Below are 18,310 nucleotides of genomic sequence, written 5' to 3'. Positions count from 1 at the left end.
AACATAACGAATTGGTAAAAATACTCTACTCGTAAGTCAACAAGCTTGGAAATAAAAATCTATCAGGGAGTCGGTTCTTTCGCCCTGCGCACGTTCAGCTGGGTTCGGGCCCTTCGCCCTCGGCGGCGACCGGTATATTGACGAAATTGATTGGAGGGATGGTACCTCGAGGACGGTGGAGTCGGGGGCGAAGGCGAGGAGGGTGAACACCCCACAGCCAGTTTCAGGCCGAAGTGAAAAGGGTGAGAAAACATTGTTACTAGCAGTTACTCTTGCGAGGCTTCGCGTTTCTTCCCTTACCGGGGAAGGGGGGCTACACACTCTCGCTCTCTCTCTTTCTCTCCGGGGGATAAACGCCAGTCCTGAGGAGCGAGCGAAATAGCGGGACAAAGAGAGAGAGAGAGAAAGGGCGGGGAGTGGGAGGAACGAGCTAGGGAGGGTGAACCTGTGAACCTCAAGGGCATCGTTTAGGATTACGTTTGCCCCGTTGCGTTTCGGTCCCATCTGCACACCGGGACCCCTATCCAGCCACGACGCCCTCAGACGTTTCTTACCCTGTGCATCTCCGCCCTGACTCGAATCTTCACCCCGAAACAGTGCCGCAGGAGTTGTTCCCACACGGTGGATGCAAATGATTATATTGAGGAAGTCGTCTTTAGTGTACCACAATCGCAGCGTTTATAACAGGACGGTTTAAACCAGAATCTGGCACAGAAGTTTCACCAAAAAAAAAAAAAACTACCCTTAGTTGGCTTTTACGGTGAAATGAACGAGTCGTCATTTTTCACTTGCATTAGGCTTCCGATCAGCTCACGTCGATTCGAATGACCTCGAATCCTGAGGACCGGAGATATTGATGGAATTAATAATCATTATCAAAGCTGCGAACCGGAGGTTTTCGATGATCGAGGAGGTTGGAGTAACGGTCGGTTTCCACTAGCGGGGGAAAATTTATCGGAGGTGATATGACTGAGGCGGTGACAAACTGAGACTGAGCTTTCTTAAGTTTAATCCTTTATCAGAGAGGTCAACCGAGCTGTAGGTATTTGCCGGTAACTGATAGAGAGAAAAACGCCGAGAACCAAGCAGCGTTCATCAGGTATCGGCTTTCCACTTTCGCACAATGAAGCATCTCGCTGCTGCCGGTGAAACATGAAGAGGACGACGTCCCCTGGTTTCTATTCCTTACTCATCAACTCCAAATTGGAAAATCATCCATTCACCTTTCCAATGGTGCCTGATATTTTCATACTTTGCACACTTTTCACCGTTTTCTCTTTTCTGCAAGGGCTCCGGGCATTTCTGACATACGTCATATATTGTGTATATGATACACCCACTTCGCGGCGGGGAAGAGGAGCGTGTAAAATATACAACCGACCATTGCTCCACGTTACGTTTCATATATTCAGCTCGCTATGCCGCAGGATATTTCTGCCCTCTTCGTGAATTCTTCTTATCATATTTCTCACCCTCGAATACCCAATGCCTGCACTTCGCTCCCTTACCAGTATTATGGATTTCGGAAGCGACCGGCTTTTGTCTCTGCATCTCGCGTCCCGTGGACCTCGGATGATTTGCGATCTGTTGGATGGGACTGCATTTTTTATTTTTTTTTCCCCCAAACTGACTATATGTAATGGAATAATCTTTTTCGAGAGTGAATTTCCTGAATTTCTAATAGCTGCAAACTCGCCCTCAATCATCATCGGTGGTTTTCTCTTCTTCTTTTCGACCGATTTTCAGACCTCTAGGTATAGCTAGCGGTCCTGATTCAGATTTCTACGGGGTGAAGCGGTGGGATCGTCAATTACGAGAAAATAGCTGGTAAGTTATGCCTTTGATGCGAATCGCCCGGAGTGTATCCACGGGCAACGAGGAGATACTTTGACAAAGCGATCCGAGGTTGTACATTATACCTACAGTCTGCAGACGGCGATGATATCCTTCCGTAAAACTTTCTTCCATCAACATTCCGCATGTAGCCATCTTCGGGGTTGGAAATAATTTTTTTCCAAATCAAAAAGCGACGCCAAAAAATATCGTCGAACAATGAGCACCGATTGGGCTTCGAACAGTTTAAGAAACTTTTTAAGTCTCCTGCTGAGTCTCGCAGTTTTCAAGGAAAATTTATTTTCCACACTGTACGTATACGGGCAAAAATACTGTTCGGTTATATATGCTGGGAGACTGGAAAAGGTCGAACCCAGTCCCACGACCTATTTTTATTCACGTTTTTCTCTCCTTTTCTTTTTCTTTTATACTTTATGTTCGGTAGGTACGATAATTTTCACTTGACACGCGACTGTCGAACGATCAGTTCATTTTCATCGGGTGCTCTGCAATGTAGACGTATATACATTACACAATATATATTGTATACAAATGACCTTAGAATCAAGGTGCAATATTTTATCCTCGTGCAAAAGTTTTCATTTTTTTCAATCGTTTTTAGTACATCAGACACATTTTTAGATTTGTCCTTTACGATTTATAATTTGGAGTCTATAACAGAGTGATTACCTAACGGTCGAACGATCCGTCGTCTGCTACAATGCAATATGTGTACGCTAAAATTCGAGAACAGTTGTTTTTCAGGACGGCAAACCGTTATAAATTCAGATAACAGGTCGCGGCGATGTTCGTAACATCAAAATACCTGGAAGCTGTCGGTATTGAGACAAAACTGCCAGCGATAACTGTCAAAATTTTTGAGGTAAGCTTCACGACGGTTGGTCACCCTGGCAAACAACTGCTCTCGGATTCTAGCGCATGCGCATTACATTGCAGCAGACGATGGATCATTCGGTCGTTAGATAATCACTCTGTATGTGTAGTTATCGATGCAACAATTTTCCAGAAGTGGAAGGATGGAGAAAACGAGAGACGAAGAGGGACGGACAAGGAAATCGTTGGTGCCCAGCTCGGGTTGCTAATTACCTCTTAACCGAGGCCTGGCATCCCGGTTCTCATTGTCAGTCTTAGCGCGAGTGGATATATGAACAATTAAGTAACCCCGGGGATGAGCGTGCAAACAAACTGTGCTCACCCCCCGGATTAGGTATACACAATAAACCGTCGAGTTTTAGTTGTAGGGGGTAAGGTAGGAAGGTGGGGAAGGAGAAAGCGCGCGGTTCTCGAAAGTTTTCGATGACCTTAATTAAAAAGCCCTCTCTCTTTTCGCCCGCACCTTCCGCCGAGAGCGAAGCAGTTCGGGAGGCTGAGGGATGGTTGTGGAGGGTGAAAGGTAGGGCAGGAGCGGGGGAGGGGATGGCGATTGACACCAAACCAATAAAGTCACGCAATCCTTTCCAGGCCGTCAAGCAGTAACAACAAAGGAAAATCTGTGGGGCGAGAACGCGGGGGTTGTGGGGGGGTTTGTGGAGCCGGCGGGGGGTGGGAGGGGATGACCGAAGCCCCAAAATCTCCCGCCGCCACCGCGTGCACGGAATAATAATGTATTTGATTTTGGTTTCGAGAGAGTAGAGAGACACCCCAGCCTAGCCCGAACACCCATGGAACCGGGGAATACCGAGGGGTAGGTATAAACCTAAACGCGGCCACGTGTCGAGTTTAAACGGATCGAGCGGGCGCCCCAAGGCCCACGTGTACAGCCTCCGAAAAGGCAAGATCGGCGAACCGGAAGGCATTGTGACGACCTCCCTGCCTTCTCTCTCTCTCTCTCTCTCCCTCTCGGAGATTATTTTGCACAGTTTTTGAATGCCTCGTTGAAACGTGGCGCGGGCTTGTTGGGGCGATAAGTGCTGATTCGACGCTCCTCTTCTCTTATCATCTCTTCTCTTCTCTTCTCTTCTCTTTTACGTCGTTCTGTCTCCGCACAGTGCCTGCTCGGATGGTTCAGCGGATTCACCGCCGTTTGTTCTCTCAACTCTCTCTCTCTCTCTCAGCTCCCTTTCTCTCTCTCTCTGTCGCACAATACGCACTGACACACACACCCTCGAAAGTTTGGCCTCCCTTCGTCCCTCTCTATCCGCCCCTTCTCTATCTGGCTCCCGAATGGCGACGATTTACGAGATGAATTAAACTCCCTCGCCGTTCTGTATTTAAGCTCTTGCCGGGCCGGCGGCGATGGTCCTCCACCCCGATACACCCCGGGACCTCACGTATTATATTATGTATTCCACGGTTAAGCCCGATCGGGATTCCCGTCATATTTCACCCCGCGTGAAATTCGAATCGCGTAGCTGCGTACGTATTACACACCTACCGATGAGTAAATATATCGTCGGATCTCTGAATTTGAAAACGTTCACTCGATACGGAATGACCATTTTTTTTTCATCATCAACACCGTGGAATTGGGATCCAAAATAGAGGCATAGCTGGAACAATATGGCGTCGCACCGGGTTAACAGCTGACCGGTTTGGCTAATATTCACGAACATAAAGAGACGGAAAACTTCATGCAAGTAATTCGACTTCTGTTGAGAGGTACGTCGAGTTAGTACCGAGGGAAATATGCATCGAAAAAGGAATTTCATTATTAAATACGACCTGGTTGGTTCAGCGTGTTTTCCTGCCACCGGATGGCATCCTTCGATATTTCAAGTCCCGATAACGGCCAATTTTTTATCGCAGGACGCGGGTCAGCGGATTTCTTATTTGCATCCTGAGTTGCAGGTTCTCTCACTTTTACTCTGGTTAACGCGATGATGGATTCACGGCTTCTCCCTCCGTCGCTTTCTCTCACCCTCCTCTTCTTCTCTCCACGCGGCGAACGCATATTTGAAAGAACTGCATTACATTGAAACTCCGATCGCTGGTACAAATAAATATTGGGGTTGCAGGCTTCCACGCCTGACTTCACTCGAATTTTACCTCCATCGATCTGTGCCCACTTGGTGCAGGTCTTGGAAACGGTGGAAGCGAACCTTCACCGACACTCCGGACCCCCGAAACGCCGGAATATCCATTGGGGTATCATTTCAAAGAGGAGAAATCGCTTCCAAATCGAAGTGTCAAAAATTTCCCCGTGCAGTCCGACTGAACAATATATAACGGATAACAAATCACCTAAAATTTCAAGACAGGGAGATTCGCTTTTAACATTGTCATAATGGTACCGTTCTCCGTATCAAATGACGTCAGCAATAGTCTCGGATATTTTTTAGAAAAATGATAAAGATCGGTTGAAAATTCTTCGGTAAAAGAGCCTTCGTTTTTGCGTTATTCGAGTTTTTGCCGATTTCGTATCGAGAAATTGGCGGTTCCTAGAAGAAATGCCACCGCTGCTCGAAACCGATGGGAAAAAGTGCCCCTAAGTACCAGCTAAAGGATTGTCAATGCCAAGGGAAGGATAAGAAGAAGTCGAGTTCTGAGAGAGCCGGGAGTTGGAGAGGCCAGAATGGACGCGATTTCCTTCCTTCCTTCCTTCCCTTCCTTTTTCCAACCAAAAACTCGAGAGATTTATCGTCACTCTTTTGTTATATTCACCCGGGCGGCGGGGCTGGCAAAAGTGCAGCAGCTGAATTTCGCCCCTGCAGTGCAGCCACTCGCCTTTTTATCTTCTATACTTTCCTGTATCTGGGCGGACGAGCACTCGCGGTTTTATTCTCCTCCGTTGTATTATACATACATACATACATACACACATATATATATATATATATATATATATATATATATATATATATATATATATATATATATATAAACACGAACGCGAAGAGTAATTATTGTCGTCCGCCAGAATATTTCGAGTTTAATTGTGATTCCCGAATCAATTTTGCGGCGGGAAGAGAGGGCGGATTATAATGGGAATGAAATACTAATACCAGGAAAAGCTCGACGCGTCCCTGAATATTAATTATTCCTTTATAATTTTGATTGCCAATTACTATAGATATTGTATAATATAAAATTCTGCCGCCTCGGGGAAAAGGGATTTTTCAACCCTTCGTTACATCGGGCGTAACCAATACCTGCGTAGCAGTTCCAACTTTGTATTCCGTTATCAATTAAACGAGAAGAATAAGCCCGTCGTGAAACGACTCGATTTCCATCACTCTCTTTACTTTTGTATTATTTTCACAATTTGGGCGAACAGCTGGTATTGGTATGAATTTTTCCTAACGGTCAATTAAAAAAAATCAAATAACGGAATAACGAAGGAGGTAAGAAAACGGAATAAGAAGACGAACAAAAATTGTGAAAGATAACCGATCAGGACCCGCAAACCTCTGAAGCTGCGAATTAAACATTTCCCACCGTATTGATATTAAGGTCCTTTGTTGATCTTTGACCTTAAATAACTTTTGAAAGAGTAGATTTATCATAAAACGAATGAAGATCTTTTTTATAGAGCTTTCAATTCCCTAGAAACATACATTCAGAGCCTATTAGTGCACTACTGCGTTGACGAATTATAAAATTCCAAAATAGAAACAAAAAGAAAAAAAAACTTTTCTCATGTTATTCAAATGGGAAACAGAAAATCACGACGAGGCACTTCTAAACATTGATATTAAGAGCTGAAACTTGGACAGCATCTTTTTTTCGTCGTTTGGAACAAAATTTTCGATTCGAATTTTGAAAAACAAATATTTTTTTATATACAGTTTAATATACATATTGTAACGATCTAGGCGTTACAGAGAAAATAAACAGATTCGTGAGGTAATGAGGCGAATCAACAGACAGCGACATTAAAAGATGAGGAAAAAGGCTTTAACGGGAAATGCGTGCTGACGATTTAACGTCTGAAACAAGACTGTTTTTACAATAATATGAGTTGACGCAGCAGCCTTATTAATTCGGTAACACGTGAAAGCTCTAAAGCGTCGTTCACCTATGATGACTACTGGATAAAAAAAATTGGTGGGTAAAACGGTTGATTCCACCGATTGCAACAATACATAAATAGCAACCAGCCAGAGGAATGACGGAATAATTATTGTAAAAGGTTTTTTAACGATCGCGGCGGCATTGTTTCGCATTTGCATATCGTTAATTAAACCGCCGAAGGTGGTCTCTGGAAAACGGCGTCGCCTCGCAAATCGGACCGAGGTTGCAGGCCATTGAATCCCGAATTCGGTCGAATATCGACAACTCTTTATCCCGTCGGGATTCAATTACCTGATACGTCAGGACCGCATATCGTATTCGGGTCACGTCAGTTAAAAACGGAAGCTCTCAGCCGCCATCTTGACTAACCACACCGCGAACTCACCTCTTTATCTCGCGAGCTCTCGGACAGTCTACCGGGATCGATGCAGCCCCTTTCCCTCCCCCCCCCCCCCCCCCTCCCTGCAAACCTTCCACCCTTTGTGTCCGATCGATCTCCCACCCTTAACCCCGTCTTCCGCTCGTCTAGCCTCTGGTAAACCCCCCCCCCCCCCATATTTGTACATCATCATATGATTTTGTCTTTGTAAACGATCATCTCCAATTGCGGTACGAATCGGTAAGAAAAAATATCACCAATTCCATATGTTTTCAGTTTAATCGTAAGCAGTCCATTGGCATTCAGGAATTTTAAGGAGGTTCAACTTCTTTGGTTAATTAGTTTTAGTAATAACGGGTTCGTGTAATTCAAATTTCATGAATATAATTGGGAAGTTCGTAATTTGGGAGTGAAGCTGTTTCAAAACTTGTGTGATAGACGAATGATTGAATATTCATGTGTTTATCGAATTATTGTATTAATAGGCTACGAACATCTATTTGAAAAATATATAACGAAGATTGAAAATTGTTGGATTATAAACAAAAGCTTAGAACATGTCGATGCTTCGTATCAAATTGCTTCAAAATGGTCAAACGTCTAGGTGGTCGAAATAAAAACAGTTCTTTTTGTCGTGTCAGCATCATTAAATATTCAATCTCACATCATCGTACCGATATTAATTACGATCAATAAGTCGCAATGTTAAATTGACTAATAAAAACAAAGACCATCTCTTTTGAATAAAATAAACCGTTGTGGAATGAAATCAAACGAATCTACTAAATTGAAGCTTAAAGAGAACTTTGTGGCCTACGACTGCAATAATTTTTATCACATACTCAAAGTACGATTATCTTGTAAATATCGATTTCTGACCAACCGAAAACCTTGGAACAAAAAAATGTTTTCTCAACAATTGAAAATATCTTTGATGCATTTTTTAAAATTGATATTCTCGCAGTGACTAGACTTGATTTAATTTTGTAGATAATATTTTTTCGCCATGTTTCAGTGACTGATAATTTTTTCCAGGCTTCCCGCCAGTCGTATTAATTACCTCAACGTACAAGCTCCGCCACCATCTTTGCCTCAAGATATTTTCCGGCACGCTAAGATCGATTCTTTCCATAAAATCGTATGCGAGAAAACGTACAGTTTCGAATGAATGGCAAAGACCGCACCTTAACATATCGGTGAAAATGATTGCGAACAGGGGAATCAATTAACTCGCCCCGATTCCGGATGTTTTGCCAAATCCTCTTTTCCCTCCCCGCAGGATCCGCGTCGCCAGCATCAATCTCGAGCGATTCATAGACTCGGCATGATTTTATCAGCCCCCTCAGACCAACCGCATCCACTCTTACACGTAGCTAGCTAGCTGGCGGCGAGTTCGTTGGCTCCTTTTTCTTCCCTGCCGCAGCTTTCCCGTCTTCCCTATTTCCTCCTTTTTCCTCCTATTTATCCCGTCTCAAGAATCGCCCGTGACTCAGGTCCCCGGCGGCTTTTACGATGTCGTTTCTACTTTCCCGAGTATATTCGGTGTTCACGGTGCAGCAGCGGCGAGCCTGAAGCCGCATTGCTTGGGGCTAAAATCACTCCCCGAGTACGAGGGTGAGAGGAAGTTGTTGGACGACAACGCGTCGCCAGATTCGATCTGGCGATGCCGAGTGACAATATACGGAGTGAATTCCTAACGACTGCACGGCCCGTCGTCTGCTAGAATTCAATGCGCACGCACTGCAATCCAAGAGAAACTGTTTGCCAGGGCGACCGACAGTCGTGAATCTCGACGTCGGTTCGTTGCGATGTTTCTAACTTCACGGAAAAAAAAACACAACTTGGTTGTGAATTCGGGCTCTCAGCTCATAGACAATGTGAACTTTCCATAAGAAAGAAGTTGAGGGTGTGAATTTACACACAAATTGAGGGTTTATTTTCCATCAGGATGTAACCTCAAAAATATTGAAAATTGTAAGTGACAGTTGTGTTCAATTCACAATTGTTCAAATATTTGAGGTTACGTTTCAGCGTCGGACGAAACAGCCAGCGACAACTGTTAAGATTTTTGAGGTCACGTTTTGCCATCGATCAAATCAGCCAGCGACAAATGTCAAGGTTTTTGAGGTTACGTTTTGGTGTCGAACAAATCAGCCAGCAGCGACTTTCGAGATTTTGAGGTTACGTTTTGGTGTCGAACAAATCAGCCAGCAACGACTGTGGAGATTTTTGAGGTTACGTTTACGACCGTTGGTAACCCTGGCAAAGAACTGCTCTCAAATCGTAGCGGGTGCGCGTTCAATTTCAGCAGACGACGCAGCTGACATGTAGTCGTTATAAATTCACTGTACGTACGATGCCTGCTTCCGGGATCAGGGAATTAAACTCACGCTACGATCGAGGCTACCTGACCTTTAGTGGAGTCACCCGACTCCGTAATTACGAAGCTAATTTTTTCGGACAAAAAATTCTTCGTTACAACTCGATTCACCCGATACCCGAACGTAAACGGAAAACGGAAACAAGGAATGCTCCTTTCGCGAGGAAAAAGCTCGGCACGAATCCGGGGGGAAAAACTTCTCTCCGAGTAACGAGATTTTACACGTCTGACGACAGGAGGTTCAACGGTTCAGAGCGTCTATAAACATATATATATGTATATGTATATGTATATACATGTGTGTATGTATGTATATATACATCGAATAGTGAAGCAGGAAAAGGTTAAAACTTTCCGCGCGAGCCTGCAGGAATCGCTACCAGTTTTCGCACACTCTGCCACTCGAGGCAGTCCGAACTTTCGAACAAATTCAAACTGTATTTTCATCCCCCTTTATCCTGGTTGTTTTCGCAGCTCTCTACCGTCCGCTCTCAAGCGTTTCAACCACCGCGGTTTCACTTCATTCCTATCTCTCTTATAATAACCTGAAACGAGTGAGCTTCGGAATTCCGTTGTGCACCGAGTTTCAGTTAAGTTAATGCCGAAGAAACGAAATGATATACTTGAATCGCGAATGAATTCAGCACCGAGTAAAATATCACGATGTATCCAAAGGGGAAACAATCGCGCGTCACTTTCTTCCGGGTTTCAATTCCTCAAAGCACTTTGACTCAGCGTCGTCGAAACCGCCGCAATGTGCGAAACGGAACCGCGCGGCCGCGGTGTGAAAATCGCGGGTCTCGGAATGTCAAAGCGAAACAAAGGGTTCGATATTTATAGCAAAAGCTGGGTTATTCCGTCGGATTTGCGAATCGACGGAGAGCTTTTTCCTTTTTACTACTACACTTCCTGCTTTTACCGATTCGCGATCCTTTTCCATGTTTATTTCAAACCCCGCGTGACGTCAGCGGTCTGCCTTTTTTTCACCTCACGTCAACGGAAAAAGCTTACCCTGACCCTGGAACCCGCTGTTCTATAATCCACGCATCTCCGCGCTCTTCCGTTATAGTGGTGGCGATGAAAAAATGTATGTATCTATGTATTTTCTTGCCGTTCTTTTCCGCCATCGTTTTTTTTCCGGTTAATTAAGCCCGAGGTTGTCACTTACGCGCAGACAAATCGCCACGTCCAGAATGCGATTCCTTTCGACCGGACGGGAATGAAGTGAGGCTGCGAAATGGTAGAAGTGGGGGAAAATAGAAAAAAACTACAAAAATTTCACTCGCAGCATCGGACATCCGGAAACCCGAGAGGAGTCTAAAAACACTCTCGTTGTTTCCAGAGAATAGTTTTCTCCCCTATGATCCGAGTGTCGTGCGTTGATGTCCTTGCAGAAAGCTCTCTTTTCCTTTTCTTTTCGTCGCACAGTTGATCTTCTAATTGAACAAGTTTTCGCGTAAGTTACTTTTTTCGAGTCCTTGCCTCGTCGTACCACGAAACCTGAGTTGCTTTTGTCGCTTGGGCTTCATTCCGCAGGTTCCCTCAGCTGCTCCTTGCAGACAGTTTATTTATCACCGTTTTGTTTTTTTTTTCTTCGTTTCATCCCGATCCCCCGCATCTCACACCAAATTCCTCCACCTCGTCTACTCAACTCCAAGTTTCGGTGTTTTGGACCACGGTACAGTTATCAGGTGACGTCAACCAGCGAGTAAATTTGAAAAGGTTTCAAGGATTTTTTATAAAAAAAATTGTGGAAAATCGAATTTTATTTTAGAAGCCACCGTGTTGTTAAAAATTAATATTTTTCTTATTCCTTAGATAATATCTTATATTAACCAAATCTTTTTGGTTTTTTTCATAGCAGACGATTCAGTCCAGAGATATCTATCTTGCTCACCGCAAAACGCATTTTTTTAGAAGTGCTCCCGGAGATCGGCCACAGCAGCTTGAAAAATTATTATTTTTACAAATAAAAAATATTATAATAAAGTTCAGTCGGCCCAATATGTGCATAAATTTTTATGTCAATAAATTGAATTGTCTTTTCATGAGAAATCCACTCATCGAAATCCATTCTTGAATGTTTTGGAGGATTTTGAAAGAACGAGAAAGGCCCGAGATAGAATTACGGGAGTAACGTTTAACGAATCAAATAGATAATCTTACAAAACTTTGCAAATCTCAACGATCATTAGATCGCTTGCATATTGCAAATTTTTTTGTTTTATTTTTTTTTTTTGTGGTCAAGTGTCCGAGGGTTATAGAACGAGCCAAAATTGCGTAGCAGAGCTTTTCTCCAAGACTGGTTAGAACATCTTTGTGCGACTCTGGAACGATATAAGTGTAAGTATTATACGTAAGATTCTGCTCGTTGTATTTTAGCACGAGGCTCTCAAGTCCCGGGGATAAGACGAGATAATATCCCGAAGGAACGACGGGTGCCACCGTCACCAACGAACGCCGCAGTCTTCCTCAACTCAAGTATTTAAGGATCAACCTTTTATGTATATTATATTCTATATTTAATCATCGTTCCCCTGCCCTCGGCTCCCTTCCTATCTCTCGCTATCTGCTAACTCTCGGGGTTAGGCACAATCGTTATACATTTACGACGAAAAGTCTCACCTCTTCCAGCCACCCATCCCTTATGCCTCAGCACCCACCCCCTTTCATCCCTCCTCCAAAAATCCACGTCGCCTCTTGTCTCCTCAACTTTGAAACGAAAGCAGGTTCCAAGGAAATGGCAGCCCCAGAGCCTCGGAGGACATTGAAAAAGGAACACGCCGCTTACTGCTCTTAAGATTTTTATTATTCACCGATATTTGACAAGCAAACAGAAAATCATTTTCCAAACTGAACGCGCAAAGTTCGATTTCGCGCACGAGTTTGAACGCTGTGAAAAAGCGTGCGCAAAGTAGTAACTTTGCACACTGGTGGGCGTGATGAGGTCATATCGTCAATATAACTTGCAAATAATAGCTTGCCATAAAATATCCTGGAAACGACAGAATAACCGTAATTCAAATACCCGATGTCAGTATAACCTGTAAATAATAATCCTGTGATAAAATATCCAAAGGTCAGAATAAGTTCGACCTCCGTATGACAGGGGCGTAACCGAAACCACAACACACCATCCCGTACGAGAAACGTGGAAGGTGTTTATAAATATTATCTCAGTATCAGATTTACCATTTTCTTCCTTTTTGTAGGTTACATATGCAGTAGTTATTTTTTACCAGATCATTTTTGTCGGTAATCCGTGATCAGTGCTTTTGCGTATAATATCGCCGATCTCACTAGCTCAGCTGGGGCGAAAAACTACACTCGTGCGAGAATCACCTACTTTGCATACTTGTTGCGTAATGCGTTATTTAGATCGATGCGTTCGATTCGGGAATGATGCAGAGGTTCGACAATATTGAGCCTCCGAACATTTTGAACTCCGTGATCGTCCGTTCGCGTGACGAAAGTTCTGCGATTGAATTTTCGAAATCTTATTTCATGACGCAAGAGCCGTTTGTCCGGGATATCGGAAAGTACTGGCCGTTCCTCAAGGCCTTCGATACAGGGTCGTAAGCGTGAGGCGTGGGTGGTGGGTCTTCGATTTAACCTGTCAACCCTCTTCGGCAAGGGGTTATACAGCGCGAAAGGTGGCTGCTCGTTGTAAGGCTTTAGAATCCCGGAGTCTCTGATATCCGTAGGCTAAAAGACGATCCCAAGAGGGTAGAGATACCGATATACGTCGGGGGCTTCGGGTCGTCTGCGTGGGGCGAAAACGTCGCCTGTAAATTCGGGACGGCTGGATTGGAGAATCTGCGCCAGAACCTCATTTAAATAACAGATAATTGCCAGCCATGTTAATTGAAGCGTTGCTTCGGGATCAGTTTGAGAGTTAACCAGATTCCACCTCGGACCCCGCGTCGTGTTTCCTTTGCACCCCTCGTCCAAGCCGAGGACCCCCGGGCTTGCGCAAATAACCGCAAAACGAATCGCGTTCCCCTCGCGGTGTGTATATTTCTTTCCTCGAACGAAAACAGCGCTCTTTTACATTCGATGTACACTTTGCGAGATCCCAGCAGTCCAGACGGACATTCGCTGCAAAAACACGTTTATGTATTTTTCCTATCATTCCGCTTCTCCCTTCGCCGCGGGTTAATCTATCCTCGAATAACGCCGACGGCGGGAGCCGGCAGATTTGTCAATTCCGTCGGATTTAAAGTGATCGAAATAGATCGACGGGTGGTGACGTTGTCACTTGATTACGCGTTTGATGCCCTTCCAAGTGACGTTAGACGCATACGTTGCAGCGGAACGCTGACGCCAGGCGTCCGGACGTCTAATTCCGGCCTCGCAGCCGCTAATCGAACCATTTACGACTGTTGACGGTGACTCCAATGGTCTTCGTAACGCGTCAGACGCAATTTACCGAGTCACAGTACAGCCGTCATATCCGCAAAGTATCACTGAATTCGTCAATCATAATTAGCGACTGGCGGTGATTAATTTCGTTAATAAATTACTACTGCAAACCTACTGCGAATCGCGCAATGAGTGCCACTCATTCGGGACCGAATTTATGTCTACAGGTCGACCAGCCCCGAGTCTCTACACGTTCATAGTAAACGACGGCTTAACCGTCTCGAGGAATTCCCTAATTGTGGAGGCGACCGTAACCCAAGCGCCAAATTGGGGTAGGTAAGTAGGTAAGGTGCCTTCTTATTCAGTCGAGCAGGTATTCCTACTGCGGCAATTTAATTACAGCTTATGTCAGGTTCCTTAAAGCAGTTCGCTCCCTCCTTTCGGACTCGTAAATAACGGAGTCGCACGTGCCTGGTGTCACTTGACTCTCGTCTCGGTCAGAGACGAGCGGGTAACCACTCCTGAAGTCGAGTGTATACCATAAAGAGAAGTCCTATGAAGTCATTTGCATCAGTCGAAGTTGCCTAAAGTCATGAAGTACCCTTTAGTTATCTGAAGGAACGTGAAATCACACGAAGTCATGCAAGTAAATCCGTTGATGTCATGAAGTCCTTTGAAATCTCTAAATCCTGGAGTCACGCGTACATCTTAACCAAAATCCTGTGATGGCATTTGAAGCATTAACGTCACTTGACTTATTGAAGCCACATGAAGTCACGTAAGGTCACTTGAGGTCATCCGAAGTCACGTAAGGTCACTTGAGGTCATCCGAAGTCACGTGAACTAACCTCAAGTCATGTGAACTAGTCAGTAGGAGTCAAAAAGTTTTTCGTAGTCTTCATGTCTCAAAGTTAACGGAACATGGAACATTAACCCTTTCGGCCCGATCGGTGACTATGATCACCCAACGCCCGACGCTCGCTCTATCCGATTGGTGACTATAGTCACCCAACGCCCGACGCTCGCTCTGTCCGAGCGGTGACCGTGGTAACCCAACATTTGACGCTCGTTATGTACGAACGGTGACCGTGGTAACCCAACATTATGTTATAATTTTTTATGCATTTGTTTTTACGAGCGACCGCACTCGCTCTGCGTAAGATAGTGTGGTATTGTGCGTCTGACGGGCGCTTGCAGTTGTTCCGCAAGTACGGACGCTTGCCGCGACTGCTCGGTCAGCGGGGACGGCGCGACGTAGAATGCGTCCGTAGCGAAAGGGTTAAAAGTGAGAATACCCTTAGTGAAAGACCTTGGACAAAGTTGAAGCATCATTTGAAGGCACGCTGATAAATCCGTTGATATCGCGAAGTTCTTTGAAGTCTTCAAGACGTAAGTTGTAAGTCCTGGACTGACGCGTACATCTCAAATAAAATTCTGTCAAGTCATTTGAAGCATTAACGTAACTTGAACCCTAAGAGTCACGTAAAGTCACTTGAACCCTAAAAGTCACGTAAAGTCACTTGAGGTCAGTCGAAGTCACTTGAACTGACCTTTAGTCATGCGGACCAGTCAGTTGGAGTCGTAAAGTCTTTCGAAGTCTTCAAATCCCAAAGTCAGGGGAACGTCCAACATCAAGAGTGATAGACTTTGGACAAATCCGAAGCAATCGACGCCAAAGGCCAGTTGCGAGGTCCAATGTTCTTGTCTGTTCGTTAATTGCACCGAGAGTAACTGGACTGCCTGACCGTACGGAGGAGCGAGAGGGTCGGCTATTATTCAGTAAACCGAAAGTTGTCGGCGGGGTCGAGATGGATCGTTTGCGGTGAGCATCACGGTGGACCGAGGGTGTAGGCAGGCTGACCCTCACAGCCCGCTCCCCTTTCCACCCCTAGGCTGCGTGGCGGAGGGAGTTTAATTTCTTAGACACCTTGTGTGGTCGAGCAGCTCACCCGGCAACCCATCCTTGCTCCGGTGCCCGGTACCTGTTCCCGCGTCCCCGACTGCGTCCCGATCCCGGTACTGCGATCCTCGCCTTAATGGCCGGCCATGCATTATCGCAAATTAGGAAAGTTGGCCAGGCCATGTGGTACCTACCAGCTGTTACCTACACCAACTTTCATAACCAACACTGTGTATTTCATCATCGGTTAAACCCCGCTGAACCTCATCCACTGCACTGTCACTCTTCGGTAAGGTTGGTATTCCTCGAGTTCAAGTTCCAGCCGGTCTTCCAGACCAGAACGAATAACTTTGATCACGATTCAGCTTATCACAATCAAAAATCTTCGTCTGGACTCCGTGCCTATATTTAATAAATCTTCACTCTCATATATGCACCACTCGACAACAGAATCACCGCAATCTACGCGTACGAACATATCGTGCATTTACGTCGTTTGGACAGTCTGAAGTCTGAAAACCTTGCTGTCTGCGGGTTTCAGGTCTTATTGCGGTTCATGACTCGACTTAACCTCATGTACTCGTACCCCATGGGCACCGTTTGGACATACCAATACCACCAATCCTCCAACAATAACATTCCCTCTCCCGAAAAGTTTTCGGGACAAACGATTGCAGGACTGGCCACATTGGCGGTTTGACAAAATGTCCTGCGATGCGTCTGGAAAATGGGGTGGAGAAAGGAAAGGAAGGAAATGATAGAGCCATATCGCAACTTCCTGATTCAAACAAAGCTTGGTTAATTTTCTGTCAATTTCTTTCACCCTAATTCCATTCGCTGAGGGGAATACCGATAATAATAACAATAATAATAATAATGATAATAATAATAATGGGGGTAAAAAAGGTAACGACCAGCCAATCGTCCCGTCGTCGCGTCGAGCCCGGAACGTCGAGGCGACGGTGATATTCGAACGGTATTCGGAAATTGTAGACAGCCAGTTCGGAAATTGATTCGCAACTCGTGTCGCCGTTGCAAATTACGTATTTACGCAATAAGATCGATACACCAGACAGCGTCGAGGGTTTCGGCACCGGCCATTGGGGTGGCTGGCCGTTTGTGATCTTTTCAATTATATTCTATCTCGATTTTGTTTTTTTTCTCTTTTATCGTGTATCCAGGATCCCACTAGAGTTTCTCTCGATTCCGCGATGGCGATTCGCTGCAATACGTGTTACCTACCAGTCCAGCAATTTCTGATGGAAAATTCACCACCACCTGCCCTAGCCAAAGTGCCCACGAACACAATCCGGTGATCAAATTTCTGTCTCTGCATCAGCAACCTGCACGTTGTTACCACGGATTCATGTCTGTGTGTGCAGAATGGAACGGTAGTTGTGGAACAAAGTGTGCCACGATGCAGTTATGAGTGAAAATTGAAGTACGTAGGATGAAAATGGAGGAAAAAAATAAAATAAAAATGGCAAAAGACCTCTTTGACGCTTAGGTCTAATCGCGGAATATGCTCCGGTTCACCGGATCAGACCCTGCCGAATGGGACAGCGGTAATTGGAATCACGAGCTGTACGCTTCGCGGAGACAGAGGTATATAGGTCTATTTAGGGCGATTTATTTCGGAGACAAAAGAACCCTGCACCAGGATAAGGAGTAGGAGTAGGAGGCGTAGTGTCTGTCCCTCGAAAGTCTCCTTTGAGATTGAAGACTGTGTCAGAGGCTATCCTCGATCGAAATTGAACGGGCTAGACTTCGGGGAATGGATACCCTGCACTGTAGAATGTGTATTTTTTTTTTTTTTTTTTTTCTCGCAATTCACAATCACAGCTGAGGTACCTTTTCAAAGGATTAAATACGGCTGACCTGGCTGGATTCAATCTCATTCAAGAAGAATATCGGATTCTCAAGAGGTCGAGACGTCGGATTGAAAAAAAAATATTCCTAGACGTTAAAAGGTATCTTTGTATTTGAACCCGAAAAAGAGCTCTCAATATCCATTTATTCTCAAACGATAAGACGCCGGTATTTTTAAGGAAAAAAAAAAACACATTCCACGACCAGCAATTCTTAACCCCGATCACGTCGTCCGATAAATATTTCGACAAATTTCTAACTAATCACGTGGTTAGAAAAAAAAAATTTCCTGGCATATTCACTAAAATTTTTGGGTTCATTCAATCAATTTTTTAACGGTTGACTAAGCGAAAGAGAAGTACAAGTTATAAATTAGATGTTGAAGAAATTTAACAAATAAGTTAAACATAAAGCGGAACTCCTGGGACATTATGTTTAGTTAAATTTCTTTTAAAAGTTGCATTTCTCAGTCCTGATCGCTTCTCACCGTCTTTCCAAGAGTGGGCAAAGCTGTGGTGTAAAAAAGCCGAGAAAATTTGGGCAATAATTATTCGGCGGACGAGAAGGCGGAGGATTAAGGGCGAAGCGAGGGTCGAGTCCCGTTCCCGGAGGATCG

This window comes from Neodiprion virginianus, chromosome 5 (assembly GCF_021901495.1).
Source record: "Neodiprion virginianus isolate iyNeoVirg1 chromosome 5, iyNeoVirg1.1, whole genome shotgun sequence".
NCBI lineage: Eukaryota > Metazoa > Arthropoda > Insecta > Hymenoptera > Diprionidae > Neodiprion > Neodiprion virginianus.
The sequence above is the reverse complement of the archived record's forward strand: the minus strand, read 5'-3'. Positions refer to the sequence as shown.